The sequence below is a fragment of the Cervus canadensis genome, chromosome 28 (genome assembly GCF_019320065.1).
Source record: "Cervus canadensis isolate Bull #8, Minnesota chromosome 28, ASM1932006v1, whole genome shotgun sequence".
NCBI lineage: Eukaryota > Metazoa > Chordata > Mammalia > Artiodactyla > Cervidae > Cervus > Cervus canadensis.
Window position 1 is genome coordinate 24,765,937 of NC_057413.1, and position 9,287 is coordinate 24,775,223.

The 9,287-nt window shown below is 35.7% G+C and overlaps 1 long non-coding RNA gene across 1 annotated transcript; it reads left to right on the forward strand.

The window, feature by feature from the left end:
* Nucleotides 1-204: 204 nt before the first annotated feature.
* On the forward strand, nt 205-8,806 carry LOC122429395. The gene is made up of 3 exons (XR_006265969.1): nt 205-325; nt 1,130-1,254; nt 8,711-8,806. It is a non-coding gene; the product is annotated as an uncharacterized LOC122429395 (long non-coding RNA).
* Nucleotides 8,807-9,287: the final 481 nt, after the last annotated feature.

Here is a 9,287-nt window from a genome sequence, read left to right on the forward strand (position 1 = left end):
AAAAGCAGGGGAAAGAGGCAGTCTGTGTGTATGTTCATATGAGCACATACCTATTTGGATTAAATATTTGACTTTATGGTCATGTGAGGTTTTTATTATGGTCTCGTGAATGGAGAAGAGCAAAGTGCAATCTAAAGTCCCCTCCCAGCTACCTTGTGTCTTTGTGCTGCGCTTCTGTTCCTGTTGGTTGGAGTGCATAGAGGGGAAGCAACTGAGTGGTCTGACTGACACTTCTAGGGCTTCAGTACTTCAGAGGAGGCTTAAGAGAAGAGAGATGTTCAGTGTGTGCTAACAAACTGATATTTTCTGTTGGTGATTAAGCCAGGTAAGTGTAAAAAGAAACTTTTATCATGTAGAAGAAGGGCACTGGTGGAGTGTGTGTGTGTGTGTGTGTGTATGTGTGTGTGTGTGTGAAGGATCTGAGAAAGGTCAATAGAGACAGCAGAGACTCTAAGAAAAAGGACCTAAATTTAGCATCTTTGACTCATGATTTGTCTATCTTTGTTCTGGTTTCTTTCTTTCCCTAGTTAAAAAACATTAAAGTTTCTTCTAGAAAAGCTGTAATCCTCTCCAATCTCAGATATTAGGCATTTTTCTTACTCTCTCTGGTCCTCAGAACTTATTTATCTCTAGTTGGTTCTGGATACATTTCATGTTCCTTACATTATCTCTACATCTCTCGGTTTTCTTTCCATCACTGTCTATCGTGGAGAGGCATTTATTCTGTGTCAGATGAGAACACTGAGTCTTTCATCTGCATTTCCTCCCCTGAACTCTATCTCTCATCCAAAACCAATGCAAGAATTCATTCAGGCAAACATTCCTTTAAAGGTCTGGGATGTTTCCTACCTCTTCCAGCTTCTCATACCTCCTTTGGAAAGGAAGACGGAATGAGAGCAGGTCTGTGCAGGCGGAGCTTCCCTCACTCCCGTGTGCTGGTGCTGTCGGAAGAGGTTACCTCACTCACAGCACAGGACCCAGGAGAGAAGCTCCTCCTCATCCCAACCCCTCCTTGAATTCCCACCATGGGCCAACCCAGACCCAGCAATCTTCCCTTGACTCCCCAGGGAATGATGGAGGTCAGCGCTCCTGAGAAAACGGACCTGAGCTGTGATTTTTCTGTTTACAGGAAAGAAGGGAAGAAAAACACACTTTTGTATATAGGAGCCAACTAAGAGATCTCTGGAGTTCCATATTTCACATCTGACATGATGATTAAATCATTCACTGACATTTTGGCTGCTATGGGATATGGTAAGTTTAAAAAATGAGTGAAGTGATAGATCTGAATATTTATAATACTAGACTTCTGCATGGTGCCAGAAAAGATCTGAACAGTGTTTTAGCATATCTGAAGAAAGTAATTTCTATGGACCATATCTGATAAACTCACTTTATCATTTCATCATTCAGTGGTCATATAAAATCTGTATTAACTCTGGGAATCAACATTGCCAAAGATATCAGATTATATTTTCCAGAATCTGCAGAGTCCACAAACTCTAATGGAGAGAGAATGAATAAATAAATAAAAGACTTAGGGAAAGGAAAGCTTTGTGAAATGTAGCAATTATTTTACTTTCAAATATATAATGGACTATCTAGTTTGATGAACAGTCAACTGAGGGGATTAACCAGGCAGAATTAGGACTAATCTGTATGAATTCTTTTTTAAATCCACAGTAAATTTTTACTTTTTTTCAATTTTTTTTCTTCCAGGTTTATTAAAAGTTAATGGGCAACACTGTATACATTTAAGGCATAATGAAAGGCATCTTTTGCCTTTCATTTATCATGAAATGATTATCACAATAATTTTAATGAACATCGTCATCTCATACATATTTATAAAATAGGAAAAATTTTCTTGTGATGAGACCTCTTAAGATTTATTCTCTTAACAATGTTCACCTATAATGTAGAGCATTGTTAATTACCTCTCAGTTCAGTTCAGTTCAGTTCAGTTCAGTCACTCATTTGTGTCTGACTCTTTGCGACCCCGTGAACCGCAGCACACCCGGCCTCCCTGTCCATCACCAACTCCTGGAGTCCACCCAAACCCATGTCCATCGAGTTGGTGATGCCATCCAACTATCTCATCCTCTGTCATCTGCTTCTCCTCCTGCTCTCAATCTTTCCCAGCATCAGGGTCTTTTCCAATGAGTCAGTTCTTTGCATCAAATGACCAAAGTATTGGAGTTTCAGCTTCAACATCAGTCCTTCCAATGAATACCCAGGACTGATCTCCTTTAGGATGGACTGGTTGGCTCTCCTTGCAGTCCAAGGGACTCTCAAGAGTCTTCTCCAACATCACAGTTCAAAAGTATCAATTGTTTGGTGCTCAGCTTTTTTTATAGTCCAACTCTCACATCCATACATGACCACTGGAAAAACCATAGCCTTGACTAGACAGACCTTTGTTGGCAAAGTAATGTCTCTGCTAATTACCTCTATCACGTTGTAAATTTTATCCTTATTAGTTATGCTGGGAAAACTGGACAGCTACCTGTAAAAGAATGAAATTAGAACATTTTTCTCACACTATATACAAAAATAAATTCAAAATGGATTAAAGACCTTAATGTAAGACCAGAAACCATGTAACTCCAGAAGAGTACATAGGCAGTACACTCTTCGACATGTTTTAGCAATATTTTTTTAGAACTTTCTCTTCAAGCAAGGGAAACAAAAACAAAAATAACAAATGGAACCTAATTAAGTTTAAAAGTTTTTGTGCAAAAGAAAAGACAACCTACTTAATGGAAGAAAATATTCAAAAATGATATGACCAAGTGGGTTAATATCCAAGATATATAAACAATTCATAGAACCCAATATTAAAAAGAACTGATTTATAAAAGGGCAGAAGAACTGAAAAGATGTTTTTCCAAAGAAAATATACAGGTGAGCAACAAGCCTTAGGATCCTTTTTTAAAAAAATCTCTCAGAGATCTTTTTTTAATGTCTCATTTATTTTTTGTTTTACTTATTAGAGTCTTCTTTTTTCTTAATCATGTCTAGCTAAGTGCTTGCAAATTTTATCTTTTTTAAAAAATCTCAGTTATTGTTTTGTTAATTTTTTCATTGTTTTTGTTTTCTGCACTGAACCTTATTATCTCCATTTTTTTGCTAACTTTGAGTTTAGTTTATTCTTTTTATAGTTCCTTGAGACATAACATCATTTATTTGAGATCATTTTTCTAAAACTTTGGAGATATTTTTAGTGTAATCTTTTATAACTATAAACTTCCCTTTTAGTACTACTTAGGCATATATGTAATAATCCTCAGTCAAAAACTAGCAAACTGAATTCAACAGCACATCAAAAAACTATACACTATGACCAAGTGGGATTTTACCACTGGGATACAAGATTGGTTCCATGTACCCAGATCAACAGCATTATCACCTCAATAGATGCAGAAAAAGCATTTGACAAAATTCAACATCTATTCATGCTTTAAAAAAAGAAAAATTCCAAACAAAATAGATATAAAAGGAATTTAACACAATAAAGGCCATATGTGAACAGCCCAAAGATAGCATTATAATTAATAGGAAAAAGCTTTTTCTTTAAGATCCTATACAAGGCAAGCATGCCCATTCTCTCCCTTCCATTCAACCTAGTAATGGAAATACTAGCAAGAGCAATTACACATAAAAAAATCAAAGCTATCCTAATCACAAAGGAAAAGTAATATTGTCTCTGTTCCCAGATTGCATGCTTCTACATGTAGAAAACCATAAAGATGTCACCAAAAAACTTCTAGAACTCATAAACAAATTATATAAATTTTCAAGATAAAGAAACACAAAATTCAGTACCATATCTTTATATTAAAACCAAAATATCCAAAAAAGAAACCAAGAAAACAGTCCCATTTACAGAAAACAATCCCATTTACAGAATCATCAAAAAGAACAAAATACATTTAACCAAATACAAATACAAGGAAAGTTAAAGATCTATATACTGAAAACTACAAAATATTGATTAAAGAAATTTAAGAAGACACAAATAAATGGACAAATATCTTATGTTCATGGATTGGAAGAATTAACAGTATTAAAATGGCCATACTACCCATAGTAATCCACAGACTCAATGAAATTCCTATTAAAATCTCAATGGTATTTTACATAGAAATAGAAAAATCAGTGAAACCATAAAAGACAAAAGATCCAAAGCAATCTTGAACAAGAATAAAATGGAGATATAACCCTTCCTTGATTTCAAATTACACTAATCCAAATGATATGGAACTTTGGAACTGTCATGCAAACAAACATATAGACCAATGAAACAGAATAGAGCCCAGAAAAGAGCACATGCATATAAGGTCCACTAATTTTTCAGCAATGGGGAAAGGATAGTCTTTTCAAAAGTGCTTGAAAAGCTATACATTTACATTAAGTTGAAAACAATGCAATCTATATGTAAATGGCAATGGCAAGAGTGTGATGGATGTTTGTCCATATAAGTCATTCAGGATGATAATAGTATATACACTATAGATAAGAGGCAGAAATAAAATCTGTGAAATAGTCTGTGAGAAACAAACTGAAAATTAGCCTTCTCACTTCCGACTCGATGGACATGGGTTTGGGTAGACTCCAGGAGTTGGTGAGGGACAGGGAGGCCTGGCATGCTGCCATTCATGGGGTTGCAAGGAGTCAGACACAACTGAGAGACTAGACTGAACTGAACACCTCTCTAGAACACAAACACAAATTTTCTTAATTATTCTTATGTTTAGGTAAATGCAGAATACTTTTCTTTTGATTTTTAGTGATCAATACAGAGAGAGAACATGAGTAATATTTTTCTTTAGTGTTATCCTAGTGCTTATCCTATTTGTGAATTTTTCAGTACATTTTTGTATTCTTTGTCCCCACTGGCATTTACATACTTATTTTTAAATTTCCTCTTTTCTATCCATGACTTCAGGAAAATGGCAATTTTATATAACTTTGTTGGTAACCAGATTGTTCTATCTTAATCTTTTATAACTTTTATTCTTCAACTTTAATCTGTCCCATTGCTCTATTTCTTTCAGTTTTACTTTGCTTACTAACCATAATTTTTCTTTTGCTTTTAGTGATCAATACAGAGAGAGATGAGTAATATTTTTGTTTAGTGAACTCCAATGATTACCATATTCTTTGAGATGTTGAGATGAGAGTTACCGAGGTATAAAGATGTTGAGATGAGAAGTACTGATGTATAGAGCCTGAAATCACTATTTGTAGAATAGCTTCTTCAAAGCTTTTTAGATTTTGGTTACTTATTGCAATTTCTGATATAGCATTTCCTTGAAGCACTCATTTTAATTTTTCCAAATCTTCAAGGAGCCTAACTGTATCCAAGTTAAGTTAAAAAGTTAAGTCACTCAGTCGTGTCTGACTCTTTGTGACCCGGTGGACTGTAGCCCACCAGGCTCCTCCGTCCATGGGATTCTCCAGGCAAGAATACTGGAGTGGGTTGCCATTTCCTTCTCCAGGGGATCTTCCTGACCCAGGGATCGAACCCAGGTCTCCCGCATTGCAGGCAGACACGTTAACCCCTGAGCCACCAGGGAATTTCTTTTTGGTGACTATTACTTCAGAGAAATTCTTTTTAACTGACATTCTTAAGAAATCTTTATTAACATCTTAAAAGATCAAAATCATAATTTCTCCTTTGTCACTCTGTCATTGTTGAATGCTCCCACTTATGATTTGTCAGAAGACGTTGCTTTGGGAACCTGTATCACCAAACTGAATGATTTATCTGCTTCCTAATTTTATTGACTGAATTCGATCTTTTCTGCACAGCTTTGTCAAGAAACTGCTCAGAAGCAAAAGAAGATGAGTTTCATTGCCCTATTTACATCTACTTATTCGCTACTGCTATTTTTTTTTAGCTTTTCAGTTTTTCCCTTGGACTTTCACCTCCCATTGTATTTCTTTATGGTCCTAGGCATATTGCTAAGTCATTTCAGTCGCCTCTGACTTTTTCAGACACCATGGACTATTGCCCTCCAGGTTCCCCCATCCATAGCATTCTCCAAGCAAGAATACTGGAATGGGTTGCCATCTCCTCCTTCAGGGGATCTTCCCGACCCACGGATCAAACCCATGTCTCTTATGTCTCCTTCTTTGACAGGCAGGTTCTTTACCACTAGCGCCACCTGGAAAAATGTATCTCTCAGATTGAAGCTTGCGTATGCTCAATCACTTCCAACTCTTTGCGACCGCATGACTGACTGTACCCCTCCAGGTTCCTCTGTCCCTGGAATTTTCCAGGCAAGAATACTGGAGTGGGTTGCCATTTCCTACTCCAGAGAATCTTCCTAACCCAAGGATCGAACTCACATCTCCTGCGTTGGCAGGTGGATTCTTTACCACTGCATCACCTGAGAAGGTGTATAAATAATATTTAAATTTGACTCTCAGACTGAAGGTTACATGATTTTTAAATGTACCCTTTCTTCCACACATTGCCTTCTTTTTTCTTCACATCACCTCTGATTCTGACATTCCACCTCCCTCTTTCACTTATCCTTGTGGTTGCATATGACCCACCCAGAAAATCAAAGATAGCTTCCCCATCTGGATGTCAGCTTAATCACATTTGCAGAGTCCCTTTTGCTATATAAGATAGCATACTCACAGAATCCAAAGATTAGTATGTGGGCATTTTTAGAAGACCATTATTCCTTCTATCACAAAATATGCTTCTGCATCATTGTCAACTATATATGGAGATATTTTGTAGTTTTTGTGCTTTAGAGATTTGTTTGTAAAATATTGTATATGCATACAGTGCCACAAGATTGTTTTGATAAAGAGAAATCCTCAAAAAATCACTATGGATTTTTTAATACAAATTTGAGGAAACCAGACCATTTTTGTCTCTTTTTATGTTTTATATAAAAATTATTCTTTTATATTGGAGGAGTTATATTGGAGGAGGGCCTGGCAACCCACTCCAGCATTCTCGCCTGGAGAATCCCCATGGACATTGGACCATGGGGTGGCAAAGAGCTGGACACGACTGTGTGACTAAGCACACAGCACACACTCTTTTATATAGATTTTTGTGAATATGGAATGACACACTATGTCCTTATTTTATCCTCTGGCTTCTTCCAGTCAGTAATTATTTTGATATTCATCCGTGTTATTTATTACTGAGTAGTATCCTATTATATGAATATGTCACAATTGATTCATCTACTAACCTGTTCACAAGCACTTAGTTTGTTTCCATCTTTTTGGATAGTAAATAAAACTGCTATGTAATTTTTGGGAAAGTATTTGTATAGATGTATGATTTCATTTATCTTGAAAGTGGAATAGCTATATCATATATTTTCTAGTTAATTTATTTCTACTCTAATCTCTATTATTTTATTCCTTCTAATTTTCATGGATTTCATTTGCTTCTATTTTCATCAGATATTAGGTTGGAGGTTTAGATTTTTTTTTAATTTTTATACATTTTTTAAAGGTTACTCTCCATCTACAGTTATTAATGAAATACTGTTTATATTCTCAGTGTTAAACAATACATTCTTGAGCCTTTCTTACACCCAATAGTTTGTATCTCCCTGGCCCTAATCCCTATATTGCCCTTTTCACCTCCCCACTGATAACCACTAGTTTGTTCTCTGTATTTCTGTCTGCTTCTTTTTTGTTACATTCACTAGTTTGTTGTATTATTCAGATTCCACATATAAATGAAAGTATACAATATCCCTTTATCTGTCTGACTTATTTAGCAAAGTCGTGCCCGACTCTTTGCAATCCCATGGACTGTAACCTGCCAGGCTCCTCTGTCCATGGAATTCTCCAGGCAGGAATACAGGAGTGGATTGCCATTCCCTTCTTGACGGGCTCTTCCCAACCCAGGGATCAAACCAGGTCTCCCAAAGTGCAGGCAGATTCTTTACTATCTGATCCACCAAGGAAGACCTGATATTTGGCAAGAAGAAAAACTAAATGGAAAGAATTTTTTATGGCAAAGACCTCTTTCCTTTAATATTCTCCATCTTTAACATTTGCCATTTTAATTCTTAAATGACTTAGTGTAAATCTCTTTGAAATCACCTCACTTATGACTCTGTGCTTCCTGGGCCTAGATACCTGTTTCCTTCCCCAGGGTAGAGAAGTTTTCAGCCATTATGTCTTCAAATGTGTTTTCTTTTCCTTTCTTTCGTCTCCTCCTGGGACCTCTATAATGTGAAAGCAAGTATGCTTGATATGGTTGCAGAATCCCCTTAAACTCTCTGCAAATTTTCAATTCTATTTCCTTTTGCAGTTTTGATTAGGATCCATAAAAATTCTCCACAAATTTTCCTTCCTAGTTTAGTCCTCTATGGCTAAATTAAGTTAACCAACCATTCATTGGCCATTTTTCTAAGGTGTACTTAACCTTTTAAGGACAAGAACTCCTGGAGATCCAACTAATACATCATATAAATGTAGGGAACCTTCCTGAGCAAAGAAAGTGTAATTCTGTTTTGATGTGTTCCCAATCACAACTAGTGTAATATCACAAACATAGCTGATGTTAAAAAATATGTTTTGCTTTTTTGAACAAAAAGACAACCTTAAATTCCTCCAGATGGGAGAAGAAAAATCAAAGTGGGTTCTTTTGGGGTGAAAGGGTAGTAAGAATGAATATTGAATCTAACTGTACATGTCTATATTTTGTTTTGCATTTCAGAAAATTTTTCATTGAAATTTATAATGGAACTGCTTGGAACTGGAGTGCTCATAATAACTGTATTTTCCTATTGCAGAGGAATACACAAGAAACTGGGTAAGATTTTAAAATGCATTACAATAAATTATGACAAAGCCAATAAAATGAGTGGGAGAATGAAAATAAGGAAGAGTAATATCAATTTTTGTCCTGCACTGTTTAGGAAAAAGCAAGATTCTCAGAGAAGGAAAAAAAATTCCCCCATCTCTGTCTGTTCTTTTGCTGATCTAATAATGAAATTGACACAGGTAGATTAACAGGAGAAAAAAATTAATTTTGTCCATACAGAGGTCTCATAAATGTGAAAACTAAGAAGTAATCAAAGTAGGATGTTTATATACTTTTAAAACAAAGAAGCAACAAATTTGTGAAGAAGTGACATAGCAAAGAAATTTAGGCCATGTTACTAATTAATGAAGAAGAAATTATTTTGGAAATACACATTATCATGTACCCAAGTGTTCATGGCAGCACTATTTACAATAGCCAAGACATGCAAGCAACACTAATGTGCACTGAAATAAAAGACAAATATTAT